This window comes from Pyrus communis, chromosome 15, assembly GCF_041283825.1.
Source record: "Pyrus communis isolate YQ-2024b chromosome 15, ASM4128382v1, whole genome shotgun sequence".
Lineage (NCBI taxonomy): Eukaryota > Viridiplantae > Streptophyta > Magnoliopsida > Rosales > Rosaceae > Pyrus > Pyrus communis.
Window position 1 is genome coordinate 24207684 of NC_142579.1, and position 20396 is coordinate 24228079.

The 20396-nt window shown below is 35.4% G+C and overlaps 1 long non-coding RNA gene and 2 pseudogenes across 1 annotated transcript; 1 reads left to right on the forward strand and 2 right to left on the reverse strand.

Moving 5' to 3' along the window:
* The first annotated feature begins 5161 nt into the window (after positions 1-5161).
* Positions 5162-7870, forward strand: LOC148690744 (PKS-NRPS hybrid synthetase cheA-like; annotated as a pseudogene).
* A 4866-nt stretch (positions 7871-12736) lies between these two features.
* Positions 12737-15233, reverse strand: LOC148690745 (uncharacterized). Its single transcript, XR_015956223.1, has 2 exons — positions 15073-15233; positions 12737-13564 (listed from the first exon to the last, which is right to left on the reverse strand). It is a non-coding gene; the product is annotated as an uncharacterized LOC148690745 (long non-coding RNA).
* On the reverse strand, positions 13783-14667 carry LOC148690746 (uncharacterized; annotated as a pseudogene).
* Positions 15234-20396: the final 5163 nt, after the last annotated feature.

The following is a 20396-nucleotide window of genomic DNA, read 5'->3' on the forward strand; positions in this document are numbered from 1 at the left end:
GACGTAAATAGTGAAATGGTCGTTTATCACCCGTTTGATTCCCTCATTATCCTCTTGTCACACCCTCTCCCATCTTGCAGCTTAACAATTTTATTAAAACGTCTCACTAAATTGTGGTTTGGCGAAAGAAACGAGAGTTTGAATCGCATTCTTTGAGCCATTTAATGCGGGATCGTTGCCGCCAGATTAATTCATCTCATTCCTCTAGCCTCTCAATAACAGCAACAATGGCTCGAATCTCTTCCTCGTTCTCTTTCCACTGACATTGAAGATTTCCCAATCAAGTTGACATAGTTTCAATTTCCTCACGAGCACTCCTAAATCTACTCTTACTCCACCTGTTGAGATTCCCCCTACATGAGTTCTGATGGCACAACCATTTCTCAACCCTACTGCCCTCACCTATCCTAACCCAACTTTGTTCTACCACCTCCATTCACCCTTTCTCCTTGGTCTAAAACACCTTAAACCTGAAAATCTTTTTCCATATTTCCGGAGTAAGCTCAGTACAAACAATGATTGGGCAGTGATCAGACCCCCTCACATTACCATGACTGACAAACATCTCTGGCCATCGAACTTGCCAGCTGCCATTTACTAGTGTAGTATCCCACATCGGCTAGGTAAGGGTTGGTCCCTGGCCTTATATGTACATGCCTCTCTCTTCCTAGCATGACACGTTTTGGGTAGTGAGGTTCTCTTTCCCAGGAACAAATCCGTGAGGACGTACCCAAAACGGACAATATCGTACTACGGCGGAGTCGGGATGTGACTATTTGGTATCAAAGCTAGACTTACCGTCCGTTCGGATGTGCCGACGAGGACGTCGGTCTCTCTAAGGGGGTGGATTGTAGTATCCCACATTGGCGGGGTGAGGCTTGGTCCTTGGCCTTATATGTACATGCCCCTCTTTTCCTAGCATGACAAGTTTTGGGTAGTGAGGTTCTTTTTCCTAGGAACAAATCCGTGATGATGTGGCCCAAAGCGGATAATATCGTGCTACGATGGAGTTAAGATGTGACAACTAGTCCCTATCTAACCTTTCTTGCACAACGCCATTGCTTCTATTCCCTTTCCACGTAAATTTTGGTCCACTAAACCCGAGATCAATGAGTTCCATATTCGACATAAACTCGTGAAAGAACTGAGGTCTTGTGTGAAAATCTTCGCTCCTGCCCTGCTTTTCAAACTCCCACAGGATCTCGTTCATGTCACCCCCACAAAACCAAGGGCTCCCTAATGGGGTCAATACGGACGACAACTAACTCCAAAAATCTCGTTTCTCAGCTCTATACGGGGTCCCGTATATCCAGGATGCATGGATCCATTCCCCTCCATCCACACCCCGTATCGTGGAATGAATAATATTTTTTGTTGCAAATAAAATCTGCGATTTGGTTTACTCGTGCCACCATAAGCTCAACCCCCTGCAACACCCACTGGAGGGACATTAAATCCTCTGTTAAATCCCAATCTCCTTCTTATTCCTTCTATTATATGGCATTTCATTTTTGTTTCATATAGAAATACCATATAGGGTTTGTGTTTCCTTATCAGCCCATGAAGAGCCCTAACCATAGTAGTTCCATAGTACATAACTCATGGCGATTCTGCAGCTGCATTGGGCCAGTTGCTACCACCTTGGGGTTTCTTCCCTACTCTTCGTGCCCTGAGTTCCTCCATTTCGACCCTTGCTGCCCCGTCCAAGAAATCCCAAATATTGTCTTCCGCTATAATCGGGACATCTTGTATATATTTCTTTGCCAGAATAACCTTCTTGATCGCGGACATTGTTCCCTAAGTGGCATACCATGGAACCTATTTTTCATCCTTATCCCACGTACCCCCAAGCTACTCTCAGCCTTTGTCATTTTCACTGGTCGCTATCCTCTTCCTTGTTCCCTTACCTCATCATGATTTCTCTTTAAAACCTTCAAATCGACATCTCGTCAGTTGGACATTTGGGCCCAATGAGACACGGGGCCTAATTGCGCCGTTGTTTGCTTCTCCACCGCTTCTGGTTGGGCTTTCTACTGCAAATTGGGCCAAAATGACAAGTAGACCCCGAGCTCACCTCAGTTTGAACTTCATCCTGGCTCTATCTATCTCCCAATTCCCTATTCTGGGCCGGGTTTGTGCCAGCAACCCATTCCCAGTCATCGAGTCCACCTTTTCTAGCTCTCTGATTATGACGCTACTTTCCCTCTTGTGAAGCGACTGACTTACCACAAGTCCTTCCCCTGCTACCAAAAATTGCTTGGACCTGCTTGGGATAAGACCACCTAATGAAACTTTTAAAATCCCTATCTGTTGTCTGACACCAAGGTTTCCAGCAAGGGGATTTTTAGTATCTATGGTCCTTGTATTGTGTGCCACCCTGCTTTCTTCCCTTTCAAAGTCAGACCCAACCCTTCCCGACGTTAATTGCCTACATGTCGTGGCATTTCCTTTTACCTGAGAATTCATCCGTCCCAACCTTCTTTCACGCAGTGCACTGGCATAACGATGTTCCCTCAAAATTATCAAGCTTCCTCGAACATTTTCTAGAGCATCGCGGGGCCGCTTTGCTCTCGTCCAGTCTCAAAACCCCGCTCTGCTGCTCCTTGATTGTGGGCATGAACATTCGATATTGACATGCCTGATTCGCCCATATTTATAACAAAACTCTTGGAGGCGTTCGTACCGAAATTTTATCCAGGAATCGATGTCCCTCGTCCGAGGCACCCAACATCCCGTCACAAGAGGTTTCATAGTATCCACCTTAACTTTTACCCTCAAAAAGCCTCTGCATGGTTTAGGTTCTCCATCTCCAAGAATTCCCCAACCTCGTTTAATAGTTGTCGTGCATTGGTTTCCGTACACAGGTTTAAGGGAAGACCACTGATTTGGACCCAAAAGGGTATTAGCTCCATTTTGATCTCCTCCAAAGCTAGATCGTTGGTCCACCACTTGACCGAGAAATTCTTATTCATCACCCCCCAAGGCACTAGATCAATAATGTGATCTGCAATGTCTTCGTCCTTTACAATAATAATGAAGGTGTTCCCCTGGACCTAATTTATTTTTACTTCCCCATATTTTTTCCAAACATTGATCAGAATGTTCTTGACCCCCCACTTGTTCAGCGGCTGATCGTTAAGGACTACCCCCACCAGCTTGACCCCTTGCTCCATACTCGATATTTCCAACGTATCTTCCAATCGAACTACCAGCTAATCCACCTCTGACTGAACCATCATCCACACATTATCCCGACTAAAAGGAGCAAGCCGAGTGCTAATAGTACAAACCAGAGCCCAGACTCCGTACACCCCCGAACAATGGGATGAATCTTTGCACGCTCCTAGGATACACCACCACACCCAAATACCTAAACAGAAGCCCCACATCCAATCTAGTTTGTCTGCCTTAGCTTTAAGTGCCTTAATCATCGCAATAAATTCCATACCTATGTTTGATTGCCTCTTCCACCACCAAACCCTCCTGCCAGGTAGTTGAGAGCAAAAATCCTTATTATGCCTCATTAACACCCAGACACTATAGCTCTAACCAAAAATCGCTGAGAATCCTGCCACCAGACTAAGTAGCTCAAATCAAACGAACTCAATTAATGGGATTATTAGGTAAGTGAAGGGTAATAAACTTGGGATTAAACGCTCACAGAGGAGGAAAGACTCTCACGAGGGAGAGAAAAACTCTAACAAAGGAGAGAAAATTCTTATCATTTTTTTGTTTGTTTTGGAAAGTTTTCACAATCATGGCCAAAATGGAAATATGGCACATTGTTAGTAACGATGATCCTAGAGCTTCCTCTTCCACCAAAGATGCCACTGCCGTAATCATACAAACAAATTAACACCAACAATACATCAGAAAAAAAATACACTACTTTCTTGTATTTTGTTTCATGGTCGAACTTCTAAACCAGGTTTTTGTTTAAAGAAAAAATTATACTTATAACTATATTACCTCAAAATGTCACATCTCGGCCCGGGACGGATCACTTCCCAGGTCCGCTCCACCACCGTAGCACGATATTGTTTGCTTTGGGCTTACCATTCCCTCACGATTTTGTTTTTGGGAACTCACGAGCAACTTCCCAGTGGGTCACCCATCATGGGATTGCTATAGCCCCCTTCTTGCTTAATTTCGGAGTTCCTACGGAACCCGAAGCCAGTGAGCTCCCAAAAGGCCTCGTGCTAGGTAGGGATATGAATATACATATAAGGATCACTCCCCTGGGCGATATGGGATGTCACAATCCACCCCCCTTAGGGGCCCGACGTCCTCGTCGGCACACACGCGGCAGGGTTAGGCTCTGATACCAAATTGTCACATCCCGGGCCGGGGCGGATCACTTCCCGGGCCCGCTTCACCACCGTAGCACGATATGTCCGCTTTGGGCTTACCATTCCCTCACGGTTTTGTTTTTGGGAACTCATGAGCAACTTCCCAGTGGGTCACCCATCATGGGATCGCTCTAGCCCCCTTCTCGCTTAACTTCGGAGTTCCTACGGAACCCGAAGCCAGTGAGCTCCCAAAAGGCCTCGTGCTAGATAGGGATAGGAATATACATATAAGGATCACTCCCATGGGCGATGTGGGATGTCACACAAAACAAACTATATATGTAAGATAAATAGAAAATTTCGTTTTAATCTTTGAAAAAACATGACTTTTAGACTAAGATTAAAATCTAATTTTAGTCCTTAATACATTTAATATCCTCATTTATTAACTATATTTTGATATTTTATTTCTCTTTTTCTTCCTAATTTTAATGTATCAACTACATTAATCCTAATTTTCATTTAATTCATCATTATCTATTGTTATAGACATTTACGTAAACAATTTTTTTTTTATAGGGATGTGATCTTCACACACCCCTAATTACTTTTCCCACACCCTTCCTATTTTTTAATACTTAATTGGTATCCTACAATTTAATCTTCCATATAAACCCTTCCTATTTTTTAACTTTTGAAAGTTGTTTTTTATTTTTGATTTTTTCGCTTAGGAAGAACCAACACTCAAAGATACTCCCAGACTTCTCCCCTTCCTCTGTGCCTCCGTTCCCCTGTCCTCTTTGCTTGCATTCATACCTTCCATGAAAAGCCAATCTACTACCCTTCTTTATTACTTCTTGTGAAAAACCACAATGGATGACCTGATAATAACAAATGAAGAGCTCCAGATGGACATTGAGTTGCAGAACATATTGGATATGGCATGCAAGGAGGATGGCATAGAGGAAGTTTCAGAATGCATTCCTCATCTTAACACTTTTGATGGTAAGTTTCTAAAGTATTTTCTCAAATTATTAAGATTGATTTTGAAATTTAGGGTTTTTGTTCTCTTCTTGCGTTAGGTTTTTATCTCAACTTGTTTTTTAGGTTTATTTTTTTTTCTTTCCCTAATTTGTGGTTCAAATGTCAATCGAATGAATTAAATTGGTGTAGTTTTAATTTTTAAAGAAGATTTTCACATTATGGATTAGAAAATTAAAAATTGATTTGTGTTGGTTTTGGGGAAATTAATTTTCTATTGGAATGTTGTTTGTATTGGTCCCCAATACATTTTAACTTAATGGTAAATTGGTATTAGGTTTAAATGGTTTTACCTAGGCTCCATGACCATATGGAATTATTGGGTGCCTAATCTCAATGTGGAAAAATCAATGTAGAGAGCTGCTTTGCAGCTTAAATTTCAAGTATGCTGCTAGTAAATACCTACAATGTTAGAGTTAAGTTTGATACATACAATGTTTTGGTGTAAACTTGATATAATGCATACGATGCTTTGGTATAAATTTGATACTTAAATGTCTAGTCCATTGATAAAACCAAAGTATATATTCTACATATATAAATGTGTTGGTTTGTGATATATAGGAAGTCAACCAATGCTTGATGAGCCTGATAAAATGCTCTCTTTGTTGATGAAATGTTTTGAAAGTCGAGAAGACCTCATCGGTGAAGTTCGTAAGATAGCATTAATGCAAGGGTTTGCAACCTTTATTAGAATATCCAAGACAAACACATATGTTGCTATTGGTTGTGATAGAGGTGGGGTTTATCGAGCCTCTAAAACTTCACTAGATGAAAGAAAAAGAAACTCAGGATCTCGCCTCATAAATTGTCCATTTGAAGTCAAGGGGCATAAAAAGAAAAGTGAAGAATTTTGGAAGCTAGAGATAAAAAGTTTATTGCATAACCATGAACTTTCAAATGACATGTGTGGACATCCTTCTTGTCGTCAATTTTCACAAGAGGAAATCCTACGAATTAAAGAAATGAGTAAGGCTGGTATACAACCACGCCAAATTCCCTCTTCGCTTCGGCAAGGCAATCCTCATCTTCAAGTAGTTTCTCGAAACATCTATAATCAGATAGCTAAGATTATGAAGGAGAGTCTGGCTAAGCGTCCAGTTATTCAAGCATTATTAGAAGAACTTGGTGAAGGTGGTTTCACTTATAATATTGAGTATGATCATGAAGGCCACTTGACTCATTTGATCTTTGCTTATCCCTTGTCTATAGAGTTGACCAAGAGCTACCCATATGTTTTTATGATGGATTGCACATATAAGACCAACAAGTATAAGATGCCATTATTGGATATTATAGGAGTTTCAAGTTTCAACACATCCTTTTATTCTTGTTTTGTTTTCATGCAAAATGACAAAGAAGAGGATTATGTGTGGGCTCTAAAAATGTTTAGTAAGATTTTGGGAGTTGATAATCATCCTATGGTGATTATAACGGATAGGGAGTTGGCATTAATGAATGCAATACGCATTGTCTTTCCAAGTACTTCCAATCTTTTGTGCGTGTGGCATATTGAGAAAAATATACTTGCAAATTGTAAAGCTCATTTTGAGGAAGAAGTTGATTGGATTGATTTCATTTCTACTTGGACAATTTTAATCCAATCTCCTAATGAAACATCATTCAATGAAGCTTGGAGTCGTTTTGAAGTTAAGTACAAGGAGAAGAAATTTGTTTTGAAATATATTCTTAGTACTTGGCTTCCATATAAAGAAAAGTTTGTAAGTGCATGGTCTGAGAAAGTAATCCACTTTGGTAATCGTGTTACTTCAAGAGACGAAGGTGCACATGCAACGCTAAAAAAATATCTTCAAGTGTCAACCGGAGGTCTTTGCTAGGTAAAAGAAAAAATATGCCTTGCTATTAAAAATCAATTTCAAGAAATCAAAACTCAACTTTCAAGTGAAAAAGTTAGAGTTTCACACAAATTTTGACTTCCCTTCTTCAAAGACGTTGTTACTTATGTATCTGGACTTGCATTGAATGAGTTATATAATCAATATGAAGCATCAAGTTCTTGTGATATTCCATCTCAATGTAAAGGTCATTTTCTCAAGACAATGGGTCTTCCTTGTGCTCACATGATTAAAGAGATGAATATTGAAGTCTTGCAACTAAATGACATACATCCACAATGGAGGATTGATAGAAGATTGTTTGTCAATGATCATCATGTAAGCTTGGACAACGAACGAGATCAAATAAGCGGCCTTCTATTGGAGTTTAAAGATAAGTATGAAAAGTTGCCTCTTACTCAAAAAGAGGATACCAAAAGGCAACTTTGTGAATTTGTTGATACTTCTCTTCCATTAACTCTTGAGCCTAATGTTAAACCTCACAAAGGTCGTCCAATGGGGTCTAAAAATAGAAAAGAATCAAGCTCTACAAAGCGTGGTCCTTCAAAGTTTGAAATAGTGGAGAAGGCTCAGAAACGTGCTCGACAAGTATGTCATTTTTTTATTTATCTTTTAATATTGTCTACTATGGTCATGATTATTTATATATACATATAACTCAATGTTCATTGTTTATAGGTGTGAGGAGCATAATGATTTGCCAAAGAAACTTTTTGTTAATAATAGCTTAGATGTGTAAAGAGCACATGAAGGTACATATATTTTTGTTGATTTTTCCCCATAAAAATACTAATCAAGTTTGTAATTTTCTTTCCTTTTGTTGACATGTTTTTTATTTTCCTGTAGGTTGGAGTGCATTGGTTTCATATCTTTTTGGTAACATTGACATCTCCTTTTGAACGCAAGATTAAAGGCCAAACATATTGTAGGCAGGATGTGAAAGCTTGTAATGATATCTAATATATTTTTTGGGGCATGATGCTACTATTATGGGGATTAAAGTGTATGTGGATTGCTTACTAGTATTTTGTACAATTCATGTAACTTATGCATATATGCTATATCATTAGGTAATTGTTTTATTTTTATTTATATATTGCTGAAACTTTATTTATTTATTTATTTATTTTATAATAGGTGTTTTATACTTGTTTTGGGATCTCATAGGTTAGGCAGTAGAACTTAAAGAGTTACAAATGTGCATATATGTTGAGTGTTTAAAAAAAAGTTTAAAATAAAATAACAAAAGTATTCTAAAATTCCAAAGGTCAAAAAGTAGGAAGGGTATCTATGGAAGATTAATTTGTAGGATACCAATTACGTATTAAAAAATAGGAAGGGTGTGGGAAAAGTAGTTAGGAGTGTGTGAATATCACACCCCTTTCTATATTCCCATACCGTTCGTGTTCTTCATTTAGGTATATTAATTCATTTAATATTATTTTAATATATCCATTTAAGTACAATGAGGTAAGTTAATCGAATGTAGTACATTTTGGCACAAACGTTTATGGATACTAATTCATTATATTTCGGTACATACATTTAAATGTACTTTCAATAAACTTATATGTATTTACATATTGAAAGGGATCCTCTCCGGATCCCTTCCACCAAGTCCTTCCCATCAAATAATCCGGGTCCTTGAAATTTGATCCAACGGCTAAAGTTATTATCACAGACCCGGATTAGTTGATGAGGAGAACTTGGTGGAAGGGATCTGGAGAGGATCCCTTTCCTTTACATATGTTTCATATGTGTCACTACATTTTTTTATTTTATTTTAATGTTTTCTCATTTAGGTACATTTTGTAAGGATATAATCAGAGGAAGTTTTACCTCAAACAATTTATGAGGGACATCGAACATAATACAAATTAAATTTTAAAACAAAAACACAATCTAAATTTTTTTTTTTTTTGGAACAATCGATATTATCTATACTAATGAGAAGGGGGTGAGCTTAACCTCATAATTGGCTAGTAATAATATTGTTTAAATTCGCCATTGGTAAGAATCGAATCTAAAACCTCTCACTTACAAGTGAAGAGGAATACCACTAGACTGTAATACTAAGTGGCCACAAAATCTGAATTAGAAATAAAGTACATATGAAAGTACTAGAATCAATATGTAATCTAACTTTTAATTAGATTTCAATCTTTTCAGAACCCTAAGAAAAGTACTATTATTGACATTTAAAAAGAGAAAATTAGTATTCAACCCTTATTTACTAATGCTCATTGATTGAGATTTTATTAGTTTTTAGATATTGATCGAAGTCCTTATCAGCCTTTATTTTTTGTTGATTAGAAACTGTATCCACGTGAAGTAAGCCTGACAATTCCTGACACGACTCGATAACCCGACACGACACGACACGAAATTAACAGGTGTTCGGGTCGACATGATAACGAATCAGGTCGTTATCGGGTAACCCGATAAGCACCTGTTAAGATAACGGGTTGGTTCGAGTATACACGTGAGTAACACACGATAAGCAAAATATTAATTTTATAATTTTATAACCCTAAAAAATACTATAATAATTATATATATATATATTAATTTAACAATTTTATACCCCTAAAAACTATAATAATTATATATATATTAAATTAAATTTTAAAAATTGATGACCATTGGATCGGCTTAAATATACATACCATTTAATTTTTCAAGTGTTATAAACTTATACGTACAAAATAAATAAATTTAAATCTACTTAATAAATATATATATATATATATATATATATATATATATCATTGAACTTGATGAGATACGAATTCTACGAAACTAATTTCAACGATCCAACCGTCAAACTTGTTTGTATATGCTTCCAGATCGCATCAGTAAAAAAATCGCAAAAAACAAACATTCAATGATTAAGTAACGGGACAAAACTTTTCGACGGTTATAAAACGAAAAATCACGATTTAACGGTTATTTTAACTCCGATTTTAATTATGTTTTATAGCTACACTCCTTGATCCTGTATGAATACAATGAATGAATTCGATCTTCAGTTTAAAATATTTACACTAGTGGATACCACAAAATCTTATGTTATACTTAATGAAAGTATAAATAAACTGTTTAGTGAATCTATCGTTTTGATGGGATGCGCATCCTACGAAACTGATTTCAATGATCCAATCGTCAAACTTTTTTGTATATGTTTCGAGATTGCATACGCCCAAAATCGCAAAAAATAAACATTCAGAGATCAAGTAATGGGACAAAACTTTTCGACGGTTATAAACGAAAAATCACGATTTAACGGTTATTTTAACTCTGATTTTGATGATTTTTTACAACTACACTCCTTGACCCTATATGAATACAATGAATGAATTCAATCTTCAATTTAAAATATTTACACAAGTGGATACCACAAAATTTTATGTTATACTTAATGAAAGTATAAATAAACTCTAAGTGTTAGTGAATCTATCGTTTTGATGGGATACACATTCTACGAAACTAATTTCAATGATCCAACCGTCAAACTTGTTTGTATATGCTTCGAGATCGCATAAGCCAAAAATCTTAAAAAACGAACATTCAGAGATCAAGTAATGGGACAAAAACTTTTCGACGGTTATAAACGAAAAATCACGATTTAACGGTTATTTTTACTCTGATTTTGATGATTTTTTTTTATAGCTACACTCCTTGACCCTATATGAATACAATGAATGAATTCAATCTTCAATTTAAAATATTTACACAAGTGGATACCACAAAATCTTATGTTATACTTAATGAAAGTATAAATAAACTGTTAGTGAATCTATCGTTTTGATGGGATACGCATTCTTCAAACTTGTTTGTATATGTTTTGAGATCGCATACGCCAAAGTTCCAATACAATTTCCCCATGATGATCGATGAAAATTGAGGATTTTGTAAAAGGAATAACATGCAAACTTTGAGTTCCATTGGCAAAGTTTAAACTCTTGAGAATAGATTCACAACCTTGAAAACAAAAACTCTTTCATTTTGCATATCCTTGCACATTTAATATTTTGTAATAGACAAGTAGTGTATGGATGTTTTTTTTTATTAGGCGCTTATTTTCGAGTGTAGATGTAGTACTTAAACGACGAATATGTTTTAATGTTTTGAAGTAATATTTATGTGGTAATATGTGATATGTGCAAATTTAAGGAAAAAAAACTATTTTTCTTAACGGGTTATAACAGGTTGGGACACTTTACTCGTTGGGTAAAGTGACCCGATCTGTTAAGGACCTGTTAAGATAACAGGAGTGACATGACACGACCCGTTAAGATAATAGGTGTTACACGAAAACGACATGAACACGACAGATACGACCCGTTTGCTAGGCCTAACTTGAAGTTTAGTCAAAGAATTTTACTAATGCTATTAAGCCTAGTATCTATTATTTTTGTTTTGAAGAATGTACCCATATTTTGGTATAATAATTTTTTTGGTTAATTTTGATGAATGTATATTTATGTATATATATGTATAATATATTGTAGAGTATAATTTATTTTTTAATATTTTCATTTCCACAAATTATGAGATTTATTTAAAATCTCATTAATATAAACAACTACAAATTTCAATTTTTAATTTAAAATTTTTAATAACCTATGACAAAGATTTTGACAAACATTTTTACACTCCTTTATAGCCTTTAGATCTTGTAATATTCAACGGTCTTAATTAAGAGTTATGTAGAGGATTTTAAACATTAAATGAGGTATAAATTTTTAATTAAGAAATAAATAAAAATTAAAACTAAGAAAAGAATAAAAATAAATAAAAAGTCTTGCAAACATAAGGAAGAACAAAAATGGTGTCCGTCTTGGATGCAAATGCAGAAGCACAACCATCCAAATTACTTCATCCAACCACAACACCTCACATTCCTATCACTCACACTGTCAAATTTAGTATTGTTCCTTCAATTGATCGATACAAAATTCCGATATAAAAGCAAAATCAAGTTCAGTCTGCTTCAAATCTTCGTTCCTCGTTCTTTCATTAGATCGGCAAAACTAAACCCTAAATCAACAACTCTCACTGCCTCCCTCAAATTTTTTACAATTAAATCTGAGTGTGGATTTGAAATAAAATCAAAGAGGTTTTTGGGGTTTTTACCCAAAGATGAGAATGAAGACTCAAAAGACTTGAAGGTATTTTGCACAAATCAATGGAGGCCTTTGCGCGCAAAGTTTTCTTCCTCTTTTTAATTTTTATTCTTTATTAGTTATTTTTCTAGTTTTATTCCTTAGCAATTTTTATTCTTTTTAAATGTTAATTATAATCCATGTAAGCATTCATATCATTTAATGATTAAATGAGAACCTTTAGATGTTATGTAATCTAATGGCTTAAAAGGAATGTAAAATGTTTGTCAAAATCTTTATCCCTTGATCCTATCCCTATAGAAATACATTATTACTTTAATGTTAGGGATTTCAATGAAAAATATAAAACTAAAAAATTTCAATTAATGAAATTGATAAATAGAGACCGCATCCAAAGTCTCTCTTTCAAAAAACTTACTGTGCATGCTCAGAAGTGTATATATCCTTTTAAATATAAAAAGTTAAGGGTGAACAATGAATATTTTGGAGTACCAAAATATTGTAAAATATAGTTTTACTTGAATAATTAATCACAAGGATTACCTGTTTCACTGATTTGTACCAAAACCACAAGGATCAATCCGTTCAAATCGGTCGAGCATCTTCTTTGTCAAATCCAAGGTCTCCTTCCCATTATTTGCTACTTAATCAAGTTGGTCAGTGGTTTTGCCTGTCCAAGCTAAGATCCCCTCAACAATCTCGGTTTTGCAATCATCGAGTTGAATCGAGATCTTGTTGACATCGGTTTTGCAATCAATGACTTGAACCAAGACCTCCTTGACATCCCCTATTCCCTTCACCTGGAGTATCCCTAGCAGTCTTTTAAGAGACTTATCCATTCCATCAAGCTCCACGGTGTAAAAAGGCCTCATGCAGAAGTTCAACGCACTTTGCTCCAATAACTCTTGAACACGCTTTACGCCTGCCTCCATTTCTTCTTTAAGATCTTTTAGTTCCTCATCCTGGGGGTGCAACGTGGTGTTCTTCCCTTCTATCTCTTGCATCAATGGCTGCAAAGCTTCTAGCGTGGACTTGATGTTCGTGTGGGAGGTCATAAACTCAGTAACATTCAGTAACACCTTCGTAATGCCATCAAATATCGATCCAAATGCTGCTCCTGATACTCCCCCGATTGCAATGTCCACTCCATTGACGATGATTGCTTAATTCTTGATGAATATATGTACCTGCTACTCACGGCCAGTCCTGATATTTTTTAGGCCCGGGACGATGCTTAAAAAATGTGGCCTAACTTCATGGAAGAAAATTGTTTGTTTAAAACTTCATTAGAAAACCACTTCAAACTCAATAATTTAGAAGCACAGAAAAACTAATTTAATTTCATTAAGAGAAGGGGAAAAAAAAACCTAGGATTACAAGTAGATAGATGCAGTGGTGAAACCAGGAATTGATGAGGAGAGGGGCGAAGTTAAAAGATTGTAAGGTTCAAAAAAATAGCAACGAATCTTTTTATATAGTAATGTCTTTAGTGATTGCATCTATAGTTTTAATGGCACAAGCACGAACAAGATCTTTTTGAATATCAGAAGAAGTATACTTAAGATTATTGGTCGCATTCTCAAACACAACCTTCCTAGCTTGCTCATTATACTTGGAAAGAAATTGCATAAGCTCCAAAGAATTACCTCTATTGTTTGATTTCAACGATTCATCATGGCCACGAAAAGGCAAACCTTGTCCCAACAACCATCTTGTGCACTCAAGTGAGGCATTCAATAAAGTACGATAATTAATGTGAGCTTCATCGGTTTGTTTAATCACAAATGTTTCAATGTGTTCATTTTGTGTCATCAAATCTCTAGCTTGTTGTACAACTTTATTATGAAGACTTCCAACACCTCCTTCATGGACTAGAGATTTTCGGGTTCTTTCTTCCAATTTGTAAACCCTATCTCAGTGAAGACATCACTTCCAGTGCTACCCATTTGATCGAAATCACATTTGAAAAGATAGTAATAACGGCAAAATGCAGCATTTTTTGATATACTATACTCCAACCACTTAAACTTATCAAACCAACCGATGATAAAACATTGTTGTTGCTAGCTTTTCTTGGCATTATGTGGTCTCTAGGTTGACAAGGATCATTTTGGAGATAGTGTCTATGAATTGCTTCACGATAATTAGGTGGATAATTAAGCATTCGATGTCCATATCCAGGGTCTGCAAGAAGATTAGCCAATATTTCATCTAACTCAGTGGCCTCACTTTGTTGTGAACTACTCGGAATATTTGAAGGAGGAGGAGGACCACTTGGAATATTTGAAGGAGAAGGATTACCCAAAATGTTTGAAGGAGGATTTAAGCATTGTGTTTCTTATAGTATCGTTCCATTACATTACGTAACTGTAAAATGGAGAGGAACAAAAAATTCTTAGACTCTTAATCCTAGAGTAGACTATACTAATATGCATAATAATTTATCCAACCAAAAATCCAATTAATTAATACCAATAAGCATACAAATTATTCAATAAATAAATATTCAATTCAACTAATCATATGAATAATTGTATACATTATGTACTAATTCAATTAATTAATCAATAATCAAGAATTCAAACTTTAATTTTCACCCTAAAAAATAATTCATATAAATAATCATAGAATCATATCAATAATCAATAACAAATAATCATATTAGTGCATTACCATAAGATTCTATACCAATTAAACAAAATTCGTATTAAATAATTAGTTAGAGTTAGGTATTATGAGTTTAGGAATTAAAAAATTTACCTTTGAATGGCTGGAAGCCGGCAGCTCAGCGGCTGGAGAAGTGGAGAGTGGCTGGTGCGGCTGCCAAAAAGCCAACGGGAATTAAAAATTTTTTATTCTGTTGCTGCTTGGATTTTGAGGGGACAGGCGGAAAGCTTGAAATGGAAAAGGAGGAGGGACACGGTCACACTACACTGAGACTCTGAGAGGAATTGATTGAGAGCAAAAAGGGCGGTCCCCCCCTCATATATATATATATATATATATATTTTTTTTTACTTCCGAACATACGAAACGGCGCCGTTTAAAAAAGAAATTTCTGCAGATCCCCGGACGACAGACAGGGAAGGCTGAACCACTGAACCAGTGGGTTTTCCGGCGAGGGGAGGGGCCGACCCAGAGTTCCAGTCCTATTTTCTGGCGAGGGGAGTGGCGGTTGCCACTCTTTGCCTCACGTGGCTTCGCTACTGGATAGATGATGAGTAAAAATTCAAAAGAATAAACATGCACATAGCATTTTGAACTATGAACTTAATTTAAAAAAACAAAAACCATTGCTTTTGATTAACCTTCTTAATCATTTAACCAAATTTTATAAATTTAAACTCTTATGAAAAGAATTTGTAAAAGTTAGAAATTTAAAAACACACGTAGTGTTTCTAACCCAAGAACTTTTTATTAATTTTAAACAAAATAAACCACCACTTATAGACAAACATTTTAATCATTTAGTCAAATTTTATAAATTTATACTCTTATGAAAAGAAATTTATAAAAATTGGAAAGTAAATCAACACAAATGAAGTTTTGAACCTAATGCCCCCTCATTAATTTCAAAAACAAAACCCACCAGTTCTACTTCAATTTCTTTGTCATTTAACCAAATTAAAAAAATCTATGTTCTTATAAAAACATATATAAATATACCACTCCAATAATTTTAAAGGAAAACTAATGAAAAAAGATTGAAAACTTTGAGTTTTAATCAAAATGACAAAAATGTATTGTAAGTGAATAGTAACAGAAGTAACTTTTTAAAATTAAAATATTATTTTTATTATAAATGAACATTACCGAGAATTTTTTTTGTTAAAACTCTCTAATTTTAATGCTTCAAATTTTTTTAAATCCGGACGGTTGCTCAGCTCGGACTGGGCCTGGGCCGGCCCTGCTGCTGCTTCTTCGAATGAGAAAAAAATACGATGTGTTTATTGTCTCTTTGCTGGTTCCCTTTAGCAGGCATCTATTTATATATGATTCAATACAATTAACCAAGGTAAGGTCGGTGGACATTCACTAGGTGAGCTCTCAGAAGGTCGCTCGAACTGTCCAGCTAGTTGAGCTCCCACGCCATTGAAAATTGAATTAAAAACCTTTGATCTCTTCGAAAAGTTAACCAACCCTAACCCCAGGATTTTTTTTTTTTTAAAAAAATTATGGGGTTCGGTTTGAAATTTTATCTTCGCTTCCAATCAGGATTACACGTTTTTCGGCCACTAAGTTTACGCGTTTACGCGTGTAGGTTGAAATTTTATCTTCTTATCCAATTAGATTCCAAAAATGTTATTTTTATTATTTGGTTCTGCCATCATTTGTACCATCTATTTAATAGAGATAGAATCCACATACGGTGTTAAACTCTACATTTATTAAAGAGATGGTTCAAATAAATGTTAACACGACACGTAAAAGATACGAAAATAATAAATTCGGGTCAACACGATAACTAATAGGATCGTTATGGAGACACACAATAAGAACCCTATAATAACGGGTCCTTAATAATTTTACATGAGGGCGACACATGGTTAACCCGTTTCCACACATTAAAAAAAAAAAAATTATTTTGATGATTTTAATTTTTTAAACTACTAAAATACTTACTATAAAATGCAATAGCCATTGTGTATATGTTTATATTGTATTTTAAATATGTATTATTGTATTATTATTCTATATAAATTTAAAAAATTTAAGTTTTATTTATTTATTTATTTTTATAGTATATTACAGGCAAAAAGTGAGATTAAAAAAAAATTATAAAACACATTAAAAATAAAAATATCAAACACATTAAAAAATTATAATAATTAATTTACAAAAGCCAAAATGTGAAAAAAATATGCAACGCTCGTGATCTCATCATCTATGCTTTGAGGATGATACATCGTCATTTGAATTTTTAAAACCTTACAAACCTTCATGAATAGTATTTTTAGGGGAGTTCAAAATAAATAAAATTCATAATCATTAATGTACAAGTCTGAAAAATGTGAAAGCACGCTTGCGATTGAATCTTTTACGCTTAGACGATGGTTACATGGTTGTTTAGATTTTTAAAACCCTCTAAATCTCATGAATAGTGTTTTTTATTTGAGTGCAAAATTAATAATAATTATTGTAGAAGTGTGAAAAATGTAAAAAAAAAAAAAATATATATACAATGATTCGTAATGACAAACTTTGCAACTTTCATAAAGGGGCCAACTCCGAAATTTGACACCATAATCCATAAACCTGAGATTTAAATTCAATAGTCAATTGTCGTTTACGCTTTATTCTACTCACCGAATTTCATTTTTTAGTTTTCTTTTTTGAAAAGTCTTTCAGCGGATGTAGAAAAAATTAACGGTATGGATCGTTGATTTCACATTCTGGTATTTACGATTTACTAAAGTATAAGTTGAGGTTATAAAGTTTCTAAAGACATTATAAACTTCAAGCAATATTTTCACTAATAGTAAAATTCTGAATGTACTACCAACGATCTAAACCATTTATCTTCCTGCATTCTTTAAGAAATCATGTTTAAAAAATAAAAATAAACTGAAAAAATAAAATTTGGTGAGAAGAATGGAACGTATTTAAATGTAAACGACAATCAACAGTTAAATTTAGATCTATAGTTTATGTGATTATAGTAGCAAATTTCGGAGTTGAGCCTTTTACAAAAGTTGTAAAATTTGTCATTACGAGTGTTTATATATATTTTTATATATTTTTCACACTTCTATGTTAATTAAAAAACTATTTAAAACCTTACTTAAACAAGAGCCATATGATTTAATCACATTTATGATTTTCATTTTCATTATTAATTGATTTAGAATATATTTTCTTTAAAGGTAACTGGTTGGGTCAATATTACCTGGTAATATTAACAGGTTGATTTCGGGTCGGGTCATAATACCCGTTTACTTTAACGGATGTTATATGACACGACCCGTTAAGTATCGGGTATGTCAGGAAAACAACACGAACACGAAAAACACGACATGAATGCCAGGTCTAAATGTAATTATTGTTCGTTTCTCTTGAACCCCTAATACCCTCATTTTGGGCACATTGGCACCACAGTCTGCAGTTGTCCAGCTCTCACATATATAATCAGACCAAGAGCAAGAGCAGCTAACTAAAATGGATTGATGTTGGTCTAAGATCTCCAATGTATGGCATATGCTTTGTGTGGATATAGTAGACTGTTGGAAAGCATTTCTTGCCTTTTTGTTTTGTGGAATGAACCAAAGAATCCCATAATAGTCATCTCTATTATCCTATCAATAATTTATATATATATAAGAGCGCTCAAGCATTGATTCGTTTGAGTCTGCTCCACGATGTAATCTCGTGATTCGAGCCGTTCCAATGACTTAAATTTGAGCAACTCTTTTTTTTTTCTTTTCTTAATTTGAATTTTAGCCCTAAGGGTTGGATATAGTTTTAATTAAGTGCGTTGAAGATCCACGAAACTTAGCAGGATCACTGCAACCATGAATGTTTCAATGAAAAATATCCATTGATCTCCTAAAAAAGTTGACCTAATTAACCTAACCAACCAAAATAAAGATCATTGACTCAACAACAATTTGATTGCAAGAGCCACCTTGTATCATTCTGAGCATCCGTTGATCCTAAAAAATACTTAGCCTACATGGTGCGCAGGCCGAATAGCTAATAAGCTAATTACGTCATTCAGTTGAATACGGGACGTGCCAACTCATCGGCCGAGCTCGGCCGAGTAGTGAAGGAATGTTGATGTGGCGCTGGTCGCGCTGATGACTTACGAATCTTGCGATTGCTGCTGAGAAATGAGCACGTCTCGGCCTTCGGGTTCTAGAGCTTGAAGACAAGGTTGCTAGTTCTATGAAGTTCAATATCAAATTCGGCTTTCAATGTGCCGAAGGTCGTAACTTGGTAACACCTCACTTCACCGAGAAGACTAATGAGATGAACTCTTCCAACAAGGACTCAAGGAATCCTCGCTAACCGAAACTTGGATAGATAACTAGTCAATCTCAAAGCAAGCTTGTTTATCCATACTAAAGGTGCTTCTCGATCGGCTGATTCTACGGCTCTGGTGTTGTTTATCTAAACTGAAGATGTTGCCAGTTGCCAACACAATGTTGTTTATCCAAACTGAATGTATGTTGGCGGGAAAAAGGGAAAATAAAAATCTCAAGATGTTTGAGAGGTTTCACGTAGAATGAGAATTTGTGCAAAACAACTTTGTGTGTTGATTTGGAGATGGCTTGAATGATGCATGTCCCTCTCTTTTTATAGTTGCAATACCCCATTGCCGAAATAGAATTCTGCTCGGACTTTAATTCCTTGATCAAATCCAAATGGGCTTCAACTAGTCCTGAGTCATTCAAGATTCTGAACCTAGCTTTATTATCATCCATATTCAACCCCTGATTTTCAATATCTTTTCCTATTCGGAACATAACTGGCTTCTGAGGATTCCTTATTTTACTAGGATTCGGCCACTCACCCTTATCCAGATGAAACCATTTTCTAATAGGTTTCGGCCGAATCCCACTAGGCCAAGCCCTTGGTGAGAATATTTTGAGATTCCTGATGCCTTTCTTATTGGATAGAGAGTGATAATGGGCTCCCCCAAAAACATCATTTTGGGTCCAAACAACATCTAAACAAAAACAAGATAAATGGTCTTAACCATATATCTTATAGTCAAAGGCTCAATGCTAATACAAGTACATAAAATTAGGAGTAGATTTTTTTGCCAAATTACCATGCCAACTGAATTGGCAACAATACCATACTGATTTTGTGCCAAATTTTTTGTGCCAATTGGTAATGGCACACTATTGTACCGAACCGAAAAATATAATATATATTCTTGTCACTTCACTGCTTTTATTCATGGGTGTTTTTGAACCCTTATGTTTTTCCACTGTACTAAAAATCCTAGGCAGTGCTAGGCAGTTGGCCATCGCCTCGATTAATGACTAGGCGTTTGAAAATTAAGAAAGGGCACTTAGACCTAGTGAGGCGCCCGCCTAGACTGCCTAGGCACCCGCCTAACCTGCCCAGACCCGCCTAGG